This window comes from Kogia breviceps, chromosome 17 (genome assembly GCF_026419965.1).
Source record: "Kogia breviceps isolate mKogBre1 chromosome 17, mKogBre1 haplotype 1, whole genome shotgun sequence".
In the NCBI taxonomy this organism is placed as follows: domain Eukaryota; kingdom Metazoa; phylum Chordata; class Mammalia; order Artiodactyla; family Physeteridae; genus Kogia; species Kogia breviceps.
Window position 1 is genome coordinate 62,124,851 of NC_081326.1, and position 24,502 is coordinate 62,149,352.

The window sequence follows — 24,502 nt, forward strand, 5'->3', positions numbered from 1 at the left end:
TATTTTTCCCACCCCTTCCTGAGGATGATGGATCGTATATGTGAATGGGCTCCTGGATGCCTAGTTCCAGGTTGTTCTCATTGGGAACATAAAGTACAGTGGGTTTGGGGTCTACCTTGGGTCTTGTGGGCTGGCTTGTATTTTACACAGAGTATCCAGGAGACGGCAGATACTAATTCATTGATCCCACACATTGAGGGTATTGATCTTTTTTAAAACAGTCATTGAAATACTGCATTTCAGCAAAAAGTTAGAAAACATTTACTTAACTCTGCACCAGTGATTGACTAGAATATTGCACAACTATTTTAATGTTGGTTATGAGAACTGTGTAATAATAAGGGTAGATACTTGCATGGGACATTAGGTAAAACGAGAAATATATAAAGGGTAAGTGTAGTAGAAGGACTTTTTTTTTTTTTTTTTTTTTTTGGCGGTACGCGGGCCTCTCACTGTTGTGGCCTCTCTCCCGTTGCGGAGCACAGGCGGCTCCGGACGTGCAGGCTCAGCGGCCATGGCTCACGGGCCCAGCCGCTCCGCGGCATGTGGGATCCTTCCGGACTGGGGCATGAACCCATGTCCCCTGCATCGGCAGGTGGACTCCCAACCACTGTGCCACCAGGGAAGCCCTAGAAGGACAATTTTTAAAGAATCTGGATATGCCCATAGTCAGAGACGTTAAGTAACTTGCCCAAAGTCACACAGCTGTTGAGTGGCTGAGCCAGAATTCAACAGAGACAGAGTGCATCCTCTTAATCACCACTACACTACCAAGGGCATCTTATGATACATCTTTAGCTCCACATCTGCAAATCCAAAATCATTTGTTTGACTGAAGAATTCTCACGTAAGCAAGGCCCATTATTACCTTTAACTCTTAAGAACTTACAACAGTGGTTAGAGTGGTTGGAACTGTACTTTTCAGAATTTATTTAACGTGTTTATATTCCCTTTAGAAGGATATGCACACATATACATTCATATAAATTAGAAAATAAGAATAAGAACAATATGAAAACTCTTCCACCTTATTCTAGGAGCAGGGCAAGAGTCTCTCTACTTAAGCACTGTTGGGACTCTCAGTCCCTTTGGGCTGCTATAACAAAATGCCATAGACTGAGTCCATGGTGTTTTGGGTATATGGCTCATAAACAACAGAAACTTATTTCTCACAGGTCTGGAGGCTTAAAGTCCAAAATCAAGGGGCTGTCAGATTCAGTATCTGGTGAGGGCCCACTTCCTGGTTCATAGATGGCTGTCTTCTTGCTGTGTCCTCACATGGAGGAAGGGGCAAGGGAGCTCTCTGGGGTCTCTTTTGTAAAGGCACTAATCCCATTCATGAGGGCCCCATCCTTATGACCTAATTACCTCTCTAAGGCACCAACCTCCTAATACCATCACCCTTGGGCATTAGGATTTAACATATAGATTTTGGTGGGGGACACAAACGTTCAGTATAGCAGGGACCAAACATAAAAGGCTGGCTCCACCTTCCAGTGCTAAGGAACTTAGGGGTGAGACCAAATGTACAAGCAAAGTCATGTTGAGGGCTCTGAGTGTTAACAGTGCCAAAAGGATACAAAATAAATGACCTCAGATGGAATTCAGCCTGACAGGTTTTTCTGCAAGTAACAGGTAAGTTAGGAATGGCATTTTGAAGTAGCAATGGCCTCCAGACTGGCAAAAGGAACGGCATGGACCAATTGTGAAGGGAAGTCTGTTGATGAGGAAGTGGGCTTGTCATTCGAGTCCTGCCACGTCGAGGGGGACGGAAAGGGGGAAATTTCCCCCTACCCCTCTTGAGTTCTTCCGTCTGATCTAATTATTAAAGTGACGCATGACCAATTAACAGGAGAAAAAGCCAATTTTATTCATAGGCATGGAGATTCTGTAGAAACGGGATGCCCTCCCTCAGGTGACCAAAGCAGGCTGTTTATATATCACTTTCTGACGAAGAAGAAACAGTTCTTTGTGAAGATAGAACAAAACAAAGGGGCTTGTGCTTGGGATAGCGGACTAATGAAGAAGTAACAAAGTTTGTTTCTATAGCTTTCTTGGCCTTGACTTTCCTAACTCTGGTGAGAAGGATGCTTTCTATCCTCCTGATATAGGGAGGGTACCTTCACATGGGAGATTTATGCCCCACTTTCAGGGGGAAAGTTGGGGACCAGAATGGGTTTTTTAAAAGTCATTTCTTGCCACCGGCTGTTTCTCAAGTAACTTTAATTCAAAGTAATCAATATGTCACTGAGACATATTGGGGGGTGTGGCCTGCCCTACATAAAGGGACTCTATCATGTGAAGTTTTGAAAGTGACTGAACACGCAGAGGAAGTGCACCTGGGAAACCAGTACCAAACCTCTCTTTGATCTTGGTTATCGTATAAGCTAGCCTAACTGCAACCGCAACAGCCTTCAGATACCCACCACCACCCTTTCCAAAACAAGAACCGGTTCGGTGAGGTCACCAGCTGGTCACTCCATTTGCATTTGGTGGTCAGTGCTGGTCAGGGTGTAATTCAGCTAAATGAATTTTGCAAATTCCTGGTGATTTTACAGGCAGGAATGGAGGCCGAGGATTTGAGATTTTTAAAATGCATTTCAGAAATACCATCACGTTAGAGCTTCCTTTCGGTCCCTTGGGGTGGCCACCAAGTAAACAGCTTAATTTCCATCCCAGCTGGAGGTACAGAACGCAGCATTCACACTCACCAACAGATAAATGTCTCCTGTCCCTGGCAGTGCTTAATGGCTTTTAGTAGAGTTAAGGCTGGGAAGAAAGGAACTGACTTCCTCTTATTGGGTAAAATTGAAACCCCGAGGAGACGATTCCATTTCAGGCAGACCCTTTCCTTCTCAGATGACTCATCCACAGCCCAGCCAACTCCCTTTCAGCTCATTCAGGTAAAATGGAAGACAGAGGCCACCCGACCGGGCAGGCGGTGAGGGGGGCTGGTGAGCTGGGTGTTTGGGGTTTGTTAGCTGAGGATTTGCATTTCTAATAAGGGCCACGTCCTGGGGAGCTGCAGCCCAGTGTCTGCAAGTGTCTTTTTTTAAAAAATATATATAATTTTATTTTATTTTTAAATTTTCATTGGGGTATAATTGATTTACAATGTTGTGTTAGTTTCAGGTGTACAGCAAAGTGAATCAGTTGTATATATACATATCTCCACTCTTTTTAAGGTTCTTTTCCCATATAGGCCATTACAGAGTATTGAGTAGAGTTCCCTGTGCTCTACAGTAGGTTCTTATTGTGGCTGCGAGTCTCTTTAGCTCTCTAAGTGCTCTGTTTTGTAGGGACCAAGGCAAGAGTCTTCAGCATGAATAAATAGCTGTGGAGAAGGAGGGGAAAGAGCAGGATGGGGGAGGAGTACCAGAAGCACTGAGCCTTTAAAATGTATTATTGTAAAGCAATTATACTCCAGTAGGGATGTTAAAAAGAAAATGATGAACCAGGAGGAGGGAGACAGGAGAAGGAAGGAAAAAAGAAGGATAAGGAGGAAGAAGAGAAAAAGGCAGAGGGAGAGGAAGAAAGAGGAATAAAAGAAAGGTGGACCCCAAATTTTTTTTAAAAATGGTATTGTAGCAAGACGCAGGGCTCCCTGGGGAAGTCCTCGCCAGCCTGTCTCTCACCTGCCCTTTGTCTCTGTAAGAGAAATTTATTAAATGGTGCACTCCAAGATTTTGAGATGTATTGTTATTTCTCCAAAGAGAAGTCAGCAGGCCTGTCAATCCCAGCATTATTTATACGGTAGAAAATTAGGAAAAGAAAAACAATGTCCAACAAGAGGTGAATGATAAAAGAATTCAACGATTAAATAAATTCATCGTTAAGTAAATAAGCAGTAGAAATCCTTAAGTCAACGGCATGTCTATTAAGTAATGTGATTCTTTTCCATGTTAAATGAAAAATGCAGGATACGTGTTGTACATAGAGTTCTTATTTTTTAAAAAACAGGCACACAGATGGAAACAGAGCAAAATGTTAATGCTGTTAATCCTTAGACGTGGAATCAGAGATTATGTTTCCTCTTCTATTTCTAAATTTCCTTTCTATTTCTAAATTTCCTACAATGGACCTTTTTATTCTGATCATAGAACTTAGATGTCAAAGCAGGAAACTATCATATACACTCGTTTCTTTTTTTCTTTGTTTGTTTTCCTTCCTCTTTTAATCTCCTTGCATGAGAACATCGGCTATGCTGTCACGGTGTTCTGCCCGCCAGATACTGTATTGCTAACAGGAAACAGAAAGCTGCAGGGGTATAAGGACGAGACCCGACGTTCCTAATCCCCCTCACCCATCGTTCCCTCCTCCGTGAGTCCATGTAAACACTTCTTGAACTTGTCTATATTTTTAGCTGCTACAGCCTCTCGGGCCCAAGGAGTTCCCTGTGTTTTCCACCCTCGGTGTGAAGTGGCAGAGGCCTGCGCAACGGGTATCCTTAGATTACCTCCTTTAGACTCCAAGGGTCCCCCCTGGTTTTGCATTTCTAGGACTGAGCAAACAAAAGAAGAACGGTGACTACACATTCGCAATTAGCCAAGCGCACGAAGAGACAGCATCGATTTTGTAGACTTGTTGAACTTGGTGTTGGAAGAGACCTCAGAAATTGTTTAGGCCAGTGTTTTCCTACAAGTCCACATAATGGGAGTCAGTATTCCAGAAACCAGTGGAAGTTGTACAGTACCCAGGATACAGTGGCACTGGCTGCCTAAAAATATTGTGGTGTGGTAGGGGGTTTGGGGGGTTGTTTTGTTTTCGCTCTGGGCTGGAAGTGGGTGACAGTGGTTACTTTGTTTTCATCAGAAACTTCAGCACTTACACAAATGCTTTGCTATTTTGTTAATGGAGAAACTAATTACTGTATGAGGGACAAAATCTTTTAAATTTGGGGGTGAGAGAAGGTGGACATTGGTGGCACTCAGCTAATCTGGGCCCACCTGTGAGGTGGTGAAGGCAGGAATATCCTGGCATGGCTGATGGATGAGAAAACGGACTGGAGAGCAGCTGCCTGACCCCAGCTAAGCAGGCTGGTGCATGGGGGCAGTGGCTGAGAATCCAGGGTGTCTACCCCGAAGGCGTCGGCTGCCTCCAGGGCACCCAATCTGCCTGCTTAAACCAAGTCCCTGAGTCGTGTTTCCTGTACTGCGAATAATTCAGCAGACTTTGAATTTTTTGCTCCAAATGTGATCTTTCTTTCCGGACTCAGTCCTGGGTCTAGAAAATGATTATTGTAACTGCCTTTCTAGATCCTCCCATATTTCCCAGCTGTGGAATACTGACTTGCAGGTTCAGAAGATTCCAGTAGGAAAGTAGGTGGGCTCTGGAATCCGACAGCCTGGGTTCAAATCCTGCCTCCCCCCCCCACCCACCAGACCACGATCCCAGGAGTAACTTCTCTGAGTATCCGTTTTTTCCAACTGTAAAATGGGAATACCGATGGTATCTGCCGTAGGGGTCATTGCGAGGATTGAACAGCGTAATGAATGAAAAGTGCTGGCCGGTTCCTGGCGCCCAGTACACGCTCAGTAAAGATGAGCTGTCGCCCTCAATACCATCGTTGATATTATCATCAGTTTTCCATGGAAAGACCACAGCCAGGACCCAGAGCCAGCTTTGAACCTATTTTGCTTGGCTGGACCAGGGGCATTCACTCTGCTAGCCGTGTTACTTGCTTTAATCCTCCAGGGGAAAACAGTCCACCAGCTCCTTATTCACCCGGTACCCATTTTAAAGGCCCTGAGAACTGACGTGGTATGATCAAGGCCACCCTGTCCCGAGGGGCCGTGGGAGAAATGTCCCGTCTCTAGAGCTCTTCACTCTGCAGTGCCCCGTTCCCTCCGGACACCTCCTTGGAGACTCCAAACCAGAAGGAGAAACAAATGAGCAGATCCTCGGGAGCCCTCGTTTGGATCGCTGTTTCCTGCGCACCTGCCACTTGCTTAGTGTCTTTCCTTATTCGGTAGATCTCGGTGCCGCTTTGGGTGGAGCGGATGCTTCCTGTTTCACCCTCCTCCCCTCCTGACTGTGAAGGAACCGCCAACCCCACCTGAGAGCCTTGGTCCCTGGGGTGGATGATAGGCACGCCGGGGGCCTGTAGGAGGGCCAGGAGTCGGCTGGTGGCTGCTGGCTGGTTGGAAGCCCTTGTCCCCACTATGCTTGCCCCAGTGGGGCGTTACAGGAATTCTCTGAGGCATGTGCCCCCCTGAAAAGGCCCTTCCAGGTGTCTAAGGCCCCTCTGACCAGAAGCCTCCCTGCCTGAATCAGCCACTTCCTGAGTACACCTTTGAGATGTAGACGTTCTGGGGCCACAAAGCTGAATGAGCTCTGCCGTCACGGGTGGGGAAAGTCAGGCCCAGACTGAGCCGAATGACCGGGGATTCTTGTACCCACAGGGTGTTGGGGGCCGGTGTTCCAGGCAGAGCGGCGCCCGAGCAAAGGCACTGAGGCGTGACCTTGCACTCGGCGTGGAGCTGAGCGCTTCCTTGTTCTCCGGTTGCCTTGAGTGTGTTTCTTCTGCCTCAGCTAGATGGTAAGTGCTTCTAGGCAAGAGGTCATAGTGGGCCCTACTCCTTCTTCTCTGGCCTCTGTGCTTGTGGGGCTGACGGACAGCTTGGAAAGCACCTTCGCCTGAGTCATCAGCTGCCGACCTGCTCAGCAGCTTTGTGACGGCAGATTTTATCCCCATTTTACAGATATGGCAACTGAGGCCTTCAGGGGGTGACTTGATGGCTCAGCTCCTCAGTGACTGATCCTAGATTTGCACTCAGGTCTTGAGGTCTGACTCCAACTCCTCCCTAGATCTCACCCTCGTGGTCAACACTGAGGGGATGCGCGTGGATTCGGTGCTTGGCTCAGAGAGAGGCGCTGAGAAGGAGGGAACACGTGAGCATGAGCTTGTGGGGCTCGGTGGAAGGGGTGCTGGCTCGGGAAGGGAGACCCCTGGCTCAAGTCCCAGCTATTCCAAGCATGAGCTGCATGGACTTAGAATAGTCACTTCTCTCTGGGGCTCAGTTTCCCTGGATGGAAAATGAGAAGATGGTAGGAGATTCCATCTCATAAACCTATAGAACTATGAAAACTTTGGTCTTCAGTGCTTTCTTATGTCTCAGCGCCCCCAGCTCTGCCAGGCCTGCACTCCCAGTCCCTTCCCAGGAGCCCCCATCCCTGGGTCTCTTCCAGCCTCTGTGCTCCCCTCTCCCCAACAAACCCAACCTCTAGCTCAGTGGAATCACCTGAGGAGCCTGTGAAAATGCTGACTCCCAGGCAGCTTCCCAGACCCTGATGACCCTGAGTCCCTGGGAGATGGGCCCAGGAACCTGCATTTCTCCTCTAAACACTCCCAGGAAATTCTGCTCATCAGCCAGACTTGGCCGTTATTGCTGAGCTCAATAGTTCTCCAACTTTGGCAGGCACCAGAGTCACGGGGCGGGGGCGGGAAATGACCGGGCACCACCCCCAGAATTTCTGATTCAGTAGTTCAGAGGGGGGTCCACAAATGCACACTTCAAACAAATTCCCAGGGGATGCAGGGAACCACTCTTGGAGACCCACTGCCCTAGCTCATCTCCCGAGCCGGGCAGCAAAGGCATCTGTACTCGTGGGCGACGGCCGGCGCGGAGCAGTCCTGTCAGCACATGAACTTTTAACAGAGACCTTCGAAATTATTGAGATATTATAAAAACAGCTACCATTTAGTGTGGTACGTTCTACATGCCAGGCCCTGTGCTAGATGTGTACGATCCATGTCTCTCATTATTATGTAGGGTTTGCAGATTTCAAAACCCAAGGATGAGATTAAGTGATCGTCTAAGGTTGCACTTGCTACAAATACCACCAGGCCTTTCCAGAGGAAAGCTGGGGCTACTTTCTTTACCCCACGAGGGCTGTCTTTGCTCTCTCTGCCTGGAGTGTCAGGAGAGTTTCCAGCCAGGTTCAGAGAGGGGTCACCACCCAGGTTGGGGGTGGGATTTTTGGTTGGAGGAGGCTTTCATTAGTTCCCCACAGACTGTACCCCGCTGCTGGTGGCCCCCGGCTCACACCCGCGGGACAGCCTGCTTGCCAATCATCTCCTCGTTTCACCCACTTTGAAGGGACCCCTCGTGTAAGCGGGGACCGTTGCAGCTCTAGCAGGCTGAGCTCCTGGGGTGAAAACGGTGGTCTGCTGCTGGATCCCAGCCTGCTGGGGTTCTGCATGGGTTCTGGCCTGGCCAATGTTCTGTTTGCCTGTAAGCGCCCTGGAATAGAACTGTTGGTGCCGGATCCCAGGGAACAGATAGAAATGGAGAAGGTTGAGTCATGACTTCAACTCTCCCAGCTGGTGCGTCTCAGTGGGGGAGCTTCTTTCCCTCTAACATGTGAAAATTGGCCTGTTGTTTAATAGGAAGCTCATTGATTTGTGCAAACATCTAAAACACAGAGTAACTAGGAAATACAAGTGGCCGTGAGGGCTTTTTCCACACTTAGCTCTTTAATCTTACCATTCGCCAACACAGACACACACACACACACATACAATACAGATCATGCTTGTGTGTGTGTGTGTGTGTGTGTGTGTGTGTGTGTGTGTGTGTGTGTTGTTTTGTTCTGTTTTGTTTTCAGTTATTTTTATGTCCGGCAGGGATCTCAAGTTTTATAAGCCATCCATACCTTTTGGGCGGCATCTCGTACTTCTACCTGTTCTCTTCCCTCTGCAAAGAAAAGGAAGGAAGGAGAGAGGGAGGGAGGGAGGGAGGGAGGGGGAGGGAGGGAGGAGGAGGGAATAAACGAAGGAACTGCCCTCAAACACTGATCCATTGGCGTGGCCAGAGACCCCCATACAGTGGCTTCGGCGTGCTAGCCTTTCTGTTTTAAGAGGACAGACATGCATAGGTCCTGCACAAGCTCTGTCCGCACCCTTGAAGGCAGCTTGGTGGAGTCTACTGACATTGGAACTGGTGTCGAAAGTCAATAGCTCTGGTCCAGGATCTGCCACTCAACCATGGCACCTTCCCCCAGCCTCCCATGGCCAGTCTGACTTACCCGTCTCCTCAGGGAGGTGGTGATAGCAAAAGAGATCATGGATCTGAGAGCATTCCCTCCGGTCTGAGAGCTGGATGAAATTCTAGGAATCTAGATGTTTTACTTTACTGATGAGAAACCCGAGGCCCAGAGAGAGGAGGTAACTTGCATGAAGTTGCACAGCGAGTTCTGGGGCACTAGAGGACTGACAAAAAGGCAGTGACTACCCCCTACAGGAGAGACTTATACTCTTTTTCACTGAGTATGGGGAAACCTGTTGGGCATCATATAACTTTGCAAGATAGAATGTAAGACTCGGAGGAGTGAAGCTTGAAGTTAAGGAGAATCTACTGCCCCAAATCCCTTGCACCCATAGGGCTTGGTGGCCTTGTACTTGCCTAAAGCCCCATCTCCCAATTATCCTTCTTCCCCTTTCACAGATAGACACATTCCTGGTTCTCCTGCCCGCAACACACATAGGGTAGAACAAAAGAACATGGGCTATTAAAATAGACAGAGGATTGGACATTCCTCATTAGAGGTTAAGTTACTTAACCTCTCTGAGCTTCACCTTCCTCGTCTGGACAATTATAACACCTCTTAATGTTGTTGTAAGGATTAACAAAGGTAAAGCATTAGAAGTGTTTAATACAAGGACTGGTACAAAGTAGGGGCTTAAACATTACCTGCCGCTACTGAAAATGTTGGAGAGATGTTGAAGATCACATTCTTGCATAATTTTCGGGAGAGAATGAACGGGTTCATCATTTAAATGAGATCTCTCTCTCTCTAGGCCTCTGGCAATCTGACTGCATGGTTAAAACTTTGATTTTCTGCCCCGGGAACAACAAATGTTGTCGAGGTTTTAAGCACACCGTAGCTGGGCTGTTATCTTTGGAATGCCAAGATGCAGGCATGGCAGTTTTCAGTACTACCTTGTGCATAGAAATATCCTTATATCTGAAAAGGATATAACATTGCAAACAATAAAAGATATCAATGAACTGGAAACCATGAAAACAAGAGTCAAAACACAAAAGCCCAATTATGATGGAATAGAGGTTACACCGTACTGCATTTTCTGGTTTACAGAGCAGTTTTAGGTATTCCCCCACCCCTAGTGGCCTCACAGCCGTCCTGGAAGGTAGGTATGATCCTGCCTGTTCCTCGGGGGAGAGAAGACAGTGTCAGGCTGAGGCTGAGTGGGAAAGGCAGTCAGAAGCCTCATCACACTGGGCCTTGTAGGATTTGGTAAAGAAATTTGGATTGTTCTGAGTTCGGTGGGCTTAAGCGGGAAAGTACTGCAGTCTTATCTACATTTTTGGAAGATCTCTTGGTAGAGAGGGGAGAGAGCAAAAGTGGAACCAAGGAGGCCACTTGGGAGGTGGCTTTGGAAGTTCAGGCGAGAAATGAGACAGCGCTCCCGCAGGTAAAGAGAAGGTGGGTCAGAGAGTGGAGGTCACAAGATGGCCTTAGGGTGGGTTGGCTGTGGATGTTGATGAAGAGGGAGAACCAAGGACGGCTTCCAGCTTCCCAGTGGGTTGATGGGCGTTTGACGGTGGGGACGTCAGCGGAGGAACAGGTTTCAGAGGTGGGGGGGAGGGGCGAATCAGGGGCTCTACTTGCATTTGTTTTGGGAAGGAGGGTATCTTATTCCAAACACTGGGCCTTCTGATGGCAGAGAGCAGGTCGTATTCACTTGCTCCTGGGCATTGAATAAATGCTTTATGTGAGCTGGGTGCACTCAGGTCCACCCCCGGGCAGCCGGTCTGTGAAAAATGCCGCCGATGGCAAGGTGCTGTGTTCCTTCTGCCGCCAAGGAACCAGAAAGCCATTAATGACCCCTTCTGAGAACGTTGTGGCCCGTAGAAGAAACAAACAAAAACCCCCGATGTCCTGCCTTCTCGTGTTTCAGTCTTTGGGTAACTTTTTCTTTTGCCAGTCTCCACGGGATCTTTCCTCTGCTAATGTTTGAAAGTGATGCTTTTTTTTTTTTTTTTAATGTTGTACTCAGGCCTTAAATAACCTTTACCCTGAGGTAGATGAAGCCTAGTAAAATGCTAATAACATCCACAACAGTAATGAGCTTTGGTGGAGTGTCATTTAATTAAAAGACCTCTTTTATATGTGCTATTTGATTTTAGCCTCCAGACAATCTCTGAGGTGAGATAAGCAGCATGTTAAGCTCTGAGAGCGGGAGGACTGCAGTAGCCCAGAGAGTGTAAAAGTGAGGTAACTGTGGCATGGCTAGATTAAAAGAGTTGAGGTCCTTGGAACGGGGCTGCCCGGTGAACAGTAGCTATTGTTGTCTGTATGGTTAGTTTCTAGATAGAGAAACTGAGGCACAGTGAAACTGCGTCGTACATGCTCAGCAGTGGAATCAACCCCGAGCTGTGTCGGATGTGCAGTGTTTCTGGAGGCCACGCTAAGAAGGGATCCGAAGTGATAGTCGTTAGGCGGGAAGGCTGCTGCCGAGCCTGGATCCCTTTGAAATTCTCCTCCCCCATCTCCCCCTTCTCTCCCTTGCAAGTCTCCATCCCCCCCCCCGTGAGGTGGGTGGAACACACCGTCCAGGACCTGTCCCCTCCTCCCTGCCTCCTGCCCCCGTGCCCGCTCATCTTCCCGTGGGCCCCATTCTTTGAAGTGGGGTTCAGAGCCCATCTCCACCTCCTCCTTCCCTGACCCCTGCGCTCACGGCACCCTTCTCCAGCCATCCAGGGCCACACCCCTACCGTCCCATGTGACTCCGCAGGTGTGAGTCTTGGCTCCCACATTGGGTAGGGGTAGACAGAGGCCTTGCCTTGTACGTTGTGACTCTCCAGCTCCCACGTGCCCGGCCAGGGCCACGCCCAGAGCAGGTGCCATGACATTATACGACTGACTTTTAGAACACAATAAAAATAATCATGCCCAGCACCCACCTATGGCAAAGGGGTGGTGCGTTCACCCAGGTCGTCCCTTTGGGAAGTTTACCCCTCAATCCCAAGGTGGCACCCTGGCTCGGAACCTCTGAGACCCTCAAGAACATTCGAGAACGTCCCCCAACACCGCACCGTTCTCCTTGGTGTTGGCAGATCTCTGCCCTTTGAGGGTGGCTCCACGGCGCACATCTGTGGAACCAGGACTGTGACGCCCCTTAAAAATACAGTCGCCGGGGAAGGGTGGTCTGAATCAGGGGCAATTAAGCGATAATGTGCCCAGTTTTATGCGTTGCCTCGTAACCTGACTCTGAAGACAGCTCCAGAGGAGGGCTTCCACACACGTCTGGGGCGTCGTGGAGATGAACCTGCAGGCTCTGCCATGGGGTCCTCGTCGAGAGACAGTGGTTCACGTTGGGCGGGGTCACTTCTGCGACTGTGTTTAAAATTTGTCCTCAAAGAGGAATGAACGAGTCAGCGTGTGTTTGATCGGAAGAACGACGTGTGCTGTTGTGCTTGTGTACGTGTGTGCCTTAGGGGAGAGAGCAGGGGCCTGCTGAGCCCCCTGGGCCCCCAGAGGCCAGCCAGCCCCGGGGGAGACAGCCCTGTGTTTGTAGCAGCCATAGCACTCATCCCTTGGCCTCTCGCCTCCCTTTCCCCCCAGCCCCCAAATTTGTTTCAGCCCGCTGGCTCCCTCCAGTGACCTGAACGTAATGAGCGTATTCTTCATAAATAGAGCACCTCCCCCCTGCCCCCAACCCCGAAACTAACTGCCCTCCCCCCATTATGTGCTCTAAGGACGCGGTTCTGTGCGGGAAGAGGCCTGGGCCCTCTTCACAGGCCCTGTTTGTTGCAGACTGCACTGTCCATCTCTCTTAAAATGATGAAGCTTTGACCAGGCAGGAGGCGGGGTGGTGGGGGGAAGGGAGGGAGGATGTTTTCCCTGGATTCCCAATATTTGGGTTTTGTCCGGTAAAATATTTTCCCGGGCATCAGCGGGAGAGGAAATGGACAATCTCTGTTTCTTCAGAGACTGATTTTAGCTGCTGGCAGAGGTTCAGGGGCGGCCGGTGTACCCTGCCCCAGCACCCCTCCCTTTGCAGTCCTCGTGTCCCTGGTGGAGAGGGAGCCAAGAGGTTTTCAGTGTCAGTATCACAGAAAGAGGAGGCGGTTTTGAAATCCAGATCATATGCCGTTCCTGAGTAACTGTTGTGAATCTTGGTACCACTGAAATCTGTTGACTGAGGCCGCCAGCCCGTCAGGGTGTCCCTGGGGCCGCTTGTACATGGACCCGGCAGCTGTAAACTGGAATCACCAGATTGGATGGGATTCCCAGCAAAGCCCTGGATGCATGTGGTGGCTGCCAAGAGGCATCAGAGGGTCTGGACAAGGGCCTTTCTGGATTTTTCAAAGTGGAGAGGTGGGGATCGAGAGTGGGAGAGGCATCCGGCCTCCCTGCTGGAGACTCAGGGGAGCCTGGCACTGCCTTTCACCATCTGTGTTCCTTGGTGTGGCCTCGAGGCTCTGATCTCCACAATACCCACCCACCGAGTGAGCCGCCCTGGAGGCAAACATTGCCGGCTGTGCTACTTGCTTGCTGTGTGACTTTGAGCAAGTTCCGTTATATCTCTGTGCCTGGCTTTCCTTGTTATGTTGGTTTCCTGTGATTGCTGTAACAGAGGACCACGAAATGATGACTTAAAACAACAACAATCTGATCTCTCACAGTGCTGGAGCCCAGAAGTCCAAAATCAAGAGTTAGCAGGACGCTGCTCTCTCTAAAGGCTAGGAGAAAATCCTTCCTGGCTTCTTCCGGCGTCTAGAAGTTGTTGGTATTCCTCGTGGCGGCATCACTCCCATCTCCGCCTCTGCCTTCACATCACCTTCTCTTCCGTCTGTGGCTTTCTTCTCCAGGTGTTTCTTATTAGGATACGCGCCATTGAACTCAGGGCCCATTTGGATAAGCCAGGGTGATCTCATCTTGAGATCCTTTACTTGGTTACACCTGCGAAGACTCTTTTCGAATAAGGTCACGTTTGCAGATTCTGGGGACTAGGACACAGACGTCTCATTTGCGGGGGGAGGGCCACAGTTCAGCCCACGACACTGGTTTATTCCATGAGGATGATAACGGCGATCGCGTTATGGAGACTACACAAGTTTAGACGTCTAAAGTCCTTTGAGCCGTGCCTAGCACACAGCCAACACTCAGTCTTTGCTTTTGTCCTAATCCTCAGCCAGCCGTCATTTCATAATCACCATCGCCGCCATCATCCCTAACATTGTGAAGAGGCTTCCCCGACTGAACACGTCTAAAATTAACTCTTGACTCTCATTCTTCAACTTCTCAGTAAATAGTTCACCTCTGTTTACTCCATCGTTTAAATAATCCTGGTTTCCTCTTTTGCTCTCACACCTCATTCCACCTGTAAGTCGTGTCTCTTCTGCCTTCAAAATATATCCCCAGTGGGACCACCGTCTTTCAGTACCACCACGTCGCACCCCTCCGGGGGACGCCCTTCCCATTTTGGTGGCTGTGAATGGCCCCTCTGGAGTCTTAGATTCAGCACCGTGGTGCTGCTTCCTGCCACCTCCACCCCCGTCCCCCAGTTCGAGCCACATCGTCTCTCACGTGGGTCACTGCTGTCACGTTGGCTGTCCTCTCAGCTCGTCCCTTAGCTGCCGCCCCTCCCCCACTCCATGCACACGTACCCGCCTGTCTCCTCTCCTCACAGCTGCTTCTTAAAAACACAGGTCAGGGCTTCCCTGGTGGCGCAGTGGTTGGGAGGCCGCCTGCCGATGCAGGGGACGCGGGTTCGTGCCCCGGTCCGGGAAGATCCCACGTGCCGCGGAGCGGCTGGGCCCGTGAGCCGTGGCCGCTGAGCCTGTGTGTCCGGAGCCTGTGCTCCGCAACGGGAGAGGCCACAGCAGTGAGAGGCCCGCGTACCGCAAAAAAAAAAAAAAAACACAGGTCAGATTGTCACTCACCTGCTCCAAACCCTCCAATGGTTCCCCCGTCTCCCTCAGAGCAAAAGCCAAAGTCCTTATGGTAACCCACAGGCCCACGTGATCACCTTCCTCTCTGCCACCCGCCCTGAACAAAACACACACACACACACATACTTGCATTTGTGCTCGCTACTTTCTCAGCCTAGAACACTCTTCTCCCAGCTATCTTTGTGGTTTTCTGCCGCATTTCATTCAGTCTGTGCTTAAAAGACACGCTGTCACGGAGGCCTTCCCTGCCCACCGCAGGGTCGTAGCTCAGCCGGCATCCCCACAAATCTCCATCCTCTCAACCTGTCTTTTTCAAAGCACAGCTTCCTACCTAGCGCCGGATGTTTATTTGCTTGTGGCGTTGCGCGCTTTCCGCCATCACACTCGAGGCTGTGAAGGGAGAAACTGTGCTTTGATGGCTGCTGGGTCCTCAACCCCAAGCACATGTTAAGCACATGAGAAGCGCTTTCTGGACGAGGGAATGGCTACGGGCCGGGCTCTCGCTTTGCACGCATCCTCCTGTCTCCCAACAACCAATGACGCCGGCGTTGTCATACCCTCGTTTTGTCCGGGGCACAGAGACACTAAATAAATGTCCTGGGCTACCCAACGAGGGAATGACGGCAGCAGGATCTGAACCAGCTAGCCTCCTGCCAGAACCCACTTTCCGAATCACCGTCTGTCATGAGACAGAAATGAGAGACTGTGGTGACAGACCTTTAGAAACGGAAACGCACGACATGAATGTACCAGGACGACAATAGCCGAGCCCAGCACATCTAAGCTCATTGCTCCAAATTTGCTCTGGGTCTCCTTCCTGTTTAATTCTTTAAATTGTGAGAGCTCTTTTTGCTGCCTCCCCTGATGGTACAACGTGAGGGGGTAAGAAGTGTGTCCATGAGGCACTATTGCTCTATTCAGTTACTGTCAGACTTCAGTGGCCCGGAATGTTCTGGAAATGGGGCATGCAGGTTGCGTGAATGTGCCCTTTATTCCAAAAACAGGTCAGCCCATTTTCCACCTTTAGTAAACATGGTGTGTTGATACGAATCAAATATTTCAGTGTGGGACCACGCAAAAATGCACTCTCAGCTCTACCACTGAGATAACCTGTGCCCTTAAATAGTAATAGTACCTCTTATTCCCTGAGTCTTAGCAGGTGTTAGAGACATTCCGAGTGCTTTATGCATATTCACTCATTTAGCTCCCCAACCAATCATGGGAATAAGTACTCTTATTAACCCCAGTAATCCTAGTCACAGAAACACAGAGATGTTGAAGAACTTGACCAAAATCATACAGCTCGTAATCTGCAGGGCCGGGATGGGAACGTAGGCCGTATGTCTGCTGAGGATGGGTTTTAACCAGCTCTCTTTTGTGACTCTCAGCTTCATCTGTAAATTGTGGGGGATGCATTCAGTCCTATTTTCAGCTTGAAAAAAATCTATGCTTGTAAGGCTGAGAACTTGGTAGTAGTTTTGAGTCCTTGGTATGAGTGCAAGAAGTATAGATGACTGAGATGCAGCAGGATCAAGGCTATCACAGGGAGGTCCACGATCCGGGCTTCATTTCCATCAGGTTCTCTCTTGTGTCTTGCTGTCCTGTCATTTGCTACGTTTCTTGCCTTGACTGTTTGCAGAAATAAGAGCCCACAGGTGCTCATCTACCCCCAGACATCTTTCCCCTCTGTGTGATAAAAAAAATATATATGAAACCCATATGGTCCTCTGGTGTTGATTAACTTTAAAAGCACTCTCACATCTCTGTTCTCACTTGATTCACATAGAGACCCTGTGTGCACAGGCAGGGAGAGTCCCATTTTACAGACGAGGAAATAGAGGTTGAGAAGGCTGATCTTAAGGTTGCATTTATCTCCTCCTATCTCCTATGAGTATTTCCTGGGTCCCTCCTCAGGGTTTTTCTTACTTTACTGTAATAATCTTAGCAAACAGAGTCTTCGACTGCTCCCAGCCACCTCCTACACTGTTGCCACCACTAGATTAGTAATAAATTCCTGTCAGAACGGTGGCCATCCTTTACTGAGTACCTTTGATGTGCCAGGAACTGTGCAAGGGGCTTTTCACGTTTTACGTCCTTCTAATTCCCGCGATACCCCTTTGAGATATAGAGCATTAGGACTCCCATTTCACAGATGAGGTGCCTGAGACCACACAGCCCCAGGGCGACACGTGCATATAGTCACACAACGAGGAGGCGGTAAACCCAGGCTCTGCACGCGTTGACACAGATTGTCCGGTGACCCCTCCCTGGTTAAAGCCTACCGGGACTGCTGGTCACGACTCCTGGACAGGACAATGTCCAAAGTCCTCGTCGTGGTGTGCAGGGCCTCCCTGTGCCCACGGCACCTACCCTCCAGCCCACGTCCTAGCCCCTCCACTTTCACTCTCAGCCCCACTCAACTACCAGCTGCTCCCCGCTCAGGCCTTGCCCTTGCTCTGGACCTCGCCTCTCTGCTGCCCTCCTTGGAGGGCACACTCCTTCCCCTTCTGACTGATGATTTCCCGTCCATCCTCCGGGCACCAGGCCAAAGCCACCTTCTCCATGCAGCCTCCTGTGACCCACCATCTCCTGTGCCCTTCTCGTGTCACTCTGCCCCAGGGCACCCTGAACCACACCCCATTGCCGCATAGCTCACCCGGTGTCACTGGCACCTAACGTAGCCCGCAGATAGAGGGACAAAGGACAGCAGGGAGCCATGTGGCTGGTGGAAGCACCAGCCAATGTGTGCCCTGCCTAAGAGCATTCTGATTCCTTGTGGGTTTTTTAAAAACACACACCAGCCCAACAAAACAACTTTGTGGCTGGTGTTTGAACCATGGGCCACCAGTCTGAGACTCTTGGGAGCTCCTCGGGATTCTTGTGCTTCTCTGCATTGTCAGCACGTAAATGAGGGAGGGAGGGAGGGAAGGAGGGGAGGAAAGAAGGAAGAATTTACCTTCCTAGACCTGGCAATTTGGCTTCTGTAAAACGTGGTGTATTAATTAGTCTGCTCAAGCTGCCATAACAAAATACCGTAGGTTGGGTGGCTTAAACATCAGAGATTTGTTTTCTTACGGTTTCTGGAGGCTGGAAGTCCAAGATCAAGGTTCCAGCCAATTCTGTTTCTGGTAATGACTCTCTTCCTCACTTGCCAATGGCCACCTTCTTGCTGTGTCCTCACATGGCCTTTCCTTGGTGTGTGCACTCGGAGAGAACAAGCTCTCTGCTGTCTCTTCTTATAAGGACGCTAATTATATGGGGTCAGGGCCCCATGGTTATGACCTCATTTAACCTCCCTTAGAGGTCCCACCTCCAAATACAGTCACACTGGTGGTTAAGGCTCCAACATATACATTTGGGGAGTGGAGGACAAACATTCAGTCCATAACACATGGCATTCCAGATCATTCAATCCACAAGCCTTTCCTGTGTCCTCACTATGGGGATTCTGAAAACACTGAAGGCAAACAGCAGAGTCCAGTGGTCAAAAGCACGAGCTTTCGTATCAGGCAAATTCAAGTTTGATAATTAGCTCCACCGCTTACTGGCCAGGTGACCTTAGTTAGACAACCTACCCAACTTCTCTGAGCCTCGCACTCCTCACCGTGAAGGGAGGACAATGACACCAACCACCCAGGGTTTGCATGAGGGTTAAGCAAGATCCGTGCACATCCACCACGCCCAGCAGCATTCATGACCACCCTGGAGAAACAGATACTGAGCACATCCTCCATGCTAGGCTGCCTGCTGGGTGCTGGGGAGCCGGTGGTGAGCAGGACAGAGCAGATCCCTTGTTCTCATTCTTCCTTGAAGGGCCAGATAATAAACAAGGAATTATGCGATCAGATAGCAAACACGTCAGTCATTTGAGAACGGGACACAGGCCATAAGGAAATAAAAGAAGCAGAAGGCAGCAGGGGAGGAAAGGCCTCACTGGGGAGGTGACTTTGACGAGAAGCTGAGGGCCATTCAAAGGCTCGGGGCAGAGGATTCCAGGCGGGAGGGGAGCAATCATGAAGACCTAAAGGTGGGCACCCTGGGTGCCCGCGGTATTCATTCTGATAGCTGTGGTCCTATTGCACGCGCTCCCACACTCAGAGGCCACCACCCTGGGGGGACACAGGACCTCTGCCCAGCCCTCCAGGCAGCGGGGCCCAGACAAACCCGGCTCTCGGAGGGGAGCAGCGCCTTGAGGGCTGGAGTGCTGGGAAGTGGAGAGCAGCGGAGGAGGAGGATGTGGCGCTTGGGGGGATGGGGAACGAGCCTCCCGGGGGAGAGGGGAGTTTGGTCGAAGCACCTGGTGTCTGAGGGACCCTGGGAGACGGCCCAGGCCTGAGCCGACGCTGAGAGCAATGCCAGGCCGGGAGCCCAGGGCACCACGTGGATGACCTCAGCGTGAGCTGATAAGGGCAGCAGCCCTCGCTGTCACGGCGGGGTGGGTGGGTTTCCCCACTCAAGAGCCAGGGCCCCCGGGGCGGAAATCCAGCACTCTGGGCCATAACCAGATGTACGTCTTGTCAGGGAGAGCCGTGGCCGCGGAGAACTGGTCATGGTTTCCTGGAAACTTCCTCAGTGTGGGGCAGGGGCACTCTGAGGATAGGTGCCAGCCAGGGCAGAGAGAGGAGACCGTGCTGGGGGGCTGGGCCAGGGCTGCACTCTCGGGACTGCGGCCGAGCTTTCTGGGGCCACCAGGGGCCGGAGGACCATGCCCGTGGAGCAGCGGAGGCACGCCTCCCCTTCCACGATGTGCCTGGAGTTGCCTGGCCATCTGACACAGGTCGGCGTGCCCCTGGAGGTGTGGCTGTGGGAAGAGCAGCTAGACTGGGAGATGGGACCCCTGCATCCTCATCCCGCAAACTCGGATTCGAGTCCAAGGACTTGCACAAGCCCAGCTTCTCCAGCCCTTGGTTCTCTCATCTACAAATGGATGGGATGACTTGGGAGCTCTCCAAGGTTCCTCCCAGGTGGACTATTCAGGCAGTTCCTTCATGTTCCTCCCTGTAGATGGGAGAAACTGAGGCCCGAGAGCAAAAGACCTGATGTGAGCCAGCCCATTTGGAGGTGGGACTGGAGCTCTAGCTTTGGCCAGAGCTGCACCCCTCCCCCACTTGCTCCAGCGTCCTGCCTTCTCTCCCCGATCTTCTCCTTCCTGGACACCTCTTTCCCTCCTTCCCCTCTGCCTGTGCACCTCACCTGCCAGACATGGAGATGCAGCCTTTCCTGGGGCGGGGCGGGGGGGGTCCCAAGTCAGAACCAAGATGAGAACTCCCAGGGCCGTCAGCCATATGTTTGTACTCACCGGGATGAGTGAGCAGGACCTCCTCCAGCCAGCTTCTGTCTGAATGCTACACATCCTTCAGTCCAACTCAAATGGCACCTCCACCAGGAAGCCTTCCAGATCACCCCAGCCAGAGTCAGCACCTAAGCAAGCCTTCCCCATGCATCCCACTTTATAATCTTGCTGGTGCCATTTTTACTTACTTGTATTGTAATTATTTGTGCACACATCATAGCACCTCTACGCAATTCCAAACTCAAATTGCCTCCATTTTGCCCATGCCTATCACCAGCCTCCTCTGTGACATCTGTTGCGGTGTTTGTGTTCTAAGTGTTGGGTAGATATTTGTGGAATAAATGGAGTTTTCTTTCTTCTATGTGAAAGGATTCTTTCCTTTCAGAATGAATGGTCAGATTGTAAGAGCGTCTGTTCTAGAGCTGCACTGGGTAGAATCTGAGCCCCACCATCTACACACAGTGGGACCTTGGACACATTCCTAACACTTGTGCCTCAGTTTCCTCACTGGTAAAATGAGGATAAGTCATAACCCCCTACCTCACAGGGTGGCAGTGAAGACTAAATGAGTCATGTTTGTCAAGTGCTTGATGTCGTGCCCAGCATAGACTTGATTTAATAAGTGAAGTTGTGCGATTCTGGCAATCCAATATGCAAATTTTTATTGGACTTTTTGAAAAAAATATTACACCGCCTTGCAGAATTCGAGCTTGGCTTTAGGTAGTTGCCAGATCCTTTCCAATCCTTGCATTCACAGAGCCTGCGGTGGGTATTCACTGCCACCTGCAGAGCCTCCCGGGCTACTCTGGCTCGGAGCAGGGGGCAGGGAAGGGAGAGAAGAGCCGTCTCTGGCGTAACCGCTCGCCAGCTCGGGGCTAGAAACCACATTAAGCGCTCTTACTCAATTCATGTGACTCGACAAATTTGGAATGTGTTAGGGAGAGAGAGTTTTTCCAGCTATGAGTCAGTACATTTATGCTCTCTCACACACACGTTTAAAAATTTTAAGAAGAAAGAGACTTCAGCGAGAATCCTTTATGAGTGCAAAGTGGAAATCTCCGGAAACTGTATTTTGACCCCGAAGGCAAGTAATACTTAAGATAGTTAAGAAAGGGTTCGAAACAAGAGTCGAGGAGAGAAAACACAGCTAGCTGCCTTTTCCTTCTGTATTCTCAGCTGCTGCATTGCACATAGGAGGACCCGATGTACATGGGTTTATGAAGCACCTCCTGGATTCCCTGATTTATACTCAACATAGTGAGGAAAGAAATATGTGAAAGAAGGGAGGCATAACCAGCATTTATTAAGAACCTATTATGTGCCAGATAATCGGGGCTGGGGTCGGGGTACATGTCCCAAGTTCAAGAGGCAGTGTGGAGAGAAATGGAAGGATCGTATTCAGACCTGCTTGGGTTCAAACCTCAGCGTACTTTCATGAGATTATCTAAGCCCCCTCTTCTCCCATTTTGTGGATGCAAAACTAAGGCTCCGAGAAGAGAAAATAATTTGTCTGTGGACACAAAGCTCTCAAATGGTAGAAATCATATTCTAAACTGGGTCTGTGAGTCTCCCTATGGTAAAGAAATTTGGGTTAAATTAATGTCCTCAGGGGCTGCGTTTCCCCACCAAGGAGGGAAGCAAAGACACCCATTCTCGGAGAGCACATCCGCATATCCTAAACAGGTACCACTTTCTCACAGACCAGTCCCTTTAACCACCTCCGGCCACTTGCCTTTGAGTCCGGCCCGTTCGGGATTACAAAAAACCTGCTTCTCGTCCAGGCTGGTCCTCTCTGCTGTTGTTTACTTTAAAGAAAGAAACCACCACCCGCCCAGAGGGCTTGTATTTCCAGCTCACTTACATCTCTTTTGCAAGGGTTCATTTTCATAGACTCCCAATCTCCAGGGAGCTGTGTCTTTCCCTCGGAAACATGAGCTGTAATCAAAGGTGTATTCATCCCCGCACATCTGCTAGCAGCCACGCCGGAGCCACGGTTCCCCGAGGCCTGACAGAAGGAGGCTCAGGCCAGGTGCCCGGAGAGAATTTTTCCCTACACAAATCAGATTGTCCCGTGGTTGCCCTTTGTAGAGATGGCAGGGTCCCAGGTGGTGCTTCTCAGGTTGCTGCAGGACCTGATGGGGCCGGGGGTAAATAAGATCCCACCATCCGTTCAACAAATACTACTGAGGGCCACCACGTGTGGAGAACTGCAGACACTGAGAGTCCAGCTCTTTTGGTGACCTCCCGTCACTCACAGGGATAAAGACCCAGCTTCTTAAAGGCCAGCAAGTCCCCGGAAGAGCTGGCACTTGCTCTTCCTCTGCCCTGCTTGGCTGTGGCCACCCCAGCCAGCTTCCACTGCTCGGTGACCAGTATGCCTCCTCCCCCTCGGCCCCATACATGCTCTCTCTGGCTTTCTCGATTCTTCCTTCCCCCTTGGCCAGGTTTGCTGCTGCCTGCCTTTCAGGTCCGGCTCCCCGCCCCGCCCCCGCCGCCCCCATCTGCCATATCCTCACGTGGCTATCTTGCCACCATTGCATGTGCTTCAGGTAGCACCATCACGCCCCTGGAGTCTCTTATCCAACCCAACTGCAAGGGCAGGGCTCACCTAATGTCCCCAGCACTGGCCCGTTGTCAGTGCCCCATAGTTACTGGAGAAATGAAGAGACAGCAGCGAGCAAATCCGACACTGCCCTGCCCGGTGCTGGGCACATCTTCGTGGAGTGTTGATTGTACTTGACACTTTTCAGGGGGAAATATTTGGAAACCAATACGGATCAATCCTAGAGGAGAATTCAGGGTCCTGGTGGATGTTCGAGGCGTCGAGCTGCACCCTCACACGTCGGCGAGGTTAAGAACTCAGCCTCCTCCGTACTCCTGGGGGCGTCTCAGTGGAAGACCAGGTTGGGGGTGATGGGAGAGGTGGCCCAGTTTGCCAGCAGCTCAAGTCATGGAGCCAAAGTTTAAGAGGCAGTGGGGCGGGGATGGGAGGGGGAACAGAAGGACTACACTCGGTCAGGCCTGAGCTCACACCTCGGTGCTGGACATGTTACGCTTATGACACACGCAATGGTATTTGATCACTCTAAGATTCAGGTTTGTTGTCTGTAAAAGGGGTATATGGATGCGTGCTCGTCAGACTTGCTGTGGGAAAGCTGGACGAGCCATGTGGAGGGCCCAGCTCAGCGTCTGGCTCAGAGCAAGCCCTCGGGAAGTGTTGGCGTTTGCGCTTGTCATTCGCTGCTGGCTCTTACGAAGTAAAGGCTGTTGCTGGTGTCCAAAGTGGAACATTTTCTGGAGCAAAGACAGGCAACTTAAGGCTGCACTTCTGGCTCGCAGAATGATGGCTTCACAGAAGTGGCCTGTAGTTTTCCACCTTCTTTGAAGTTGACCTTCCTCTCTCGTATCCAATCTGCACTGGCCCTGGCCTGAGGCAGTCACTCCTCAACTCCGTCCTCCTCCACTCCACGGGTTCCTCACCCTCTCCTCCATACGAGGCCATCACCTCGGGACATCATGACCTGTTTACTAGAATTTCTCACTCATCTGCTAAATGTTTGCCGAGGGAAAAAATGGACTGGAATAAACTACGTGAGAGGGAGTGACCTTGGAGAAGGCTGTGTTTCTTCTTCTACAGACCGTTCAATCACCGTCCCTCTTTCCCCCTCTGCAGTTGTCTTGCCGTCTAGGTAGGTTTAACCTAGGCCAAAAGGGAATAGAAGGGACCTGTAGGGAAAATCCTACAGGCAGATTTTTTCCTCATTGGGATTTTGTGCCATGTGACCATTTTCTGGGGAAAGGAGTTCTGAGCCAGGAAGACTGGAAATGTGTACCCATTAAGAGCCTGAAAGACAGTGAAAAGCCCTTGACTTCATTTATGCTGCTCGCGATGAAAGCTGCCATTGCCACGTGCAGGAACTGCGGTCGGCGCCGTGGCATTGGATCCCCCGGGCAACCCGAGGAGGCAGGTTCTGTTTAGAGCCCCACTTGGCTGCTAAGAAAACCAAGGTCCCCGGGAGGGAGGTGCTTGGCGTCAGGGTGAAGAACAAGCGTGGGAGAGAACCAGGGCCAGACTCAGATGTCCTGTCTCCAAGACCAGTGCTCTTCCCCCCCCATGCTGGTAAGGAAGGATCCAGTGTCTAGTGGGTGATGCTGCGGAGCTGAGTTCCAGGATAAATGGGGAGGAGGTAACGGATTCATTGAGACTCCCCAGCTCTGAGAAGAATTCACTGTGTGGCCCCAGCCAAGCCCCACTCCACGCCTCTGTGCTTAAGAAGAAGCACCTAGT

At 50.7% G+C, this 24,502-nt stretch overlaps 1 protein-coding gene across 11 annotated transcripts in view; it reads left to right on the forward strand.

Moving 5' to 3' along the window:
- ZHX2 (zinc fingers and homeoboxes 2) overlaps positions 1 to 24,502 on the forward strand; it is a 173,568-nt gene that overhangs the window by 45,806 nt on the left and 103,260 nt on the right. For 5 of the 11 annotated variants that reach the window (XM_067017431.1, XM_059042791.2, XM_067017434.1 and 2 more), the window contains exon 2: positions 6,402 to 6,538. The exons of the other annotated variants lie outside the window; for them this stretch is intronic. The gene's annotated coding sequence lies outside the window, so the exon portion shown is untranslated. The remainder of the gene's footprint in view (positions 1 to 6,401; positions 6,539 to 24,502) is intronic. 11 annotated transcript variants of the gene reach the window in all.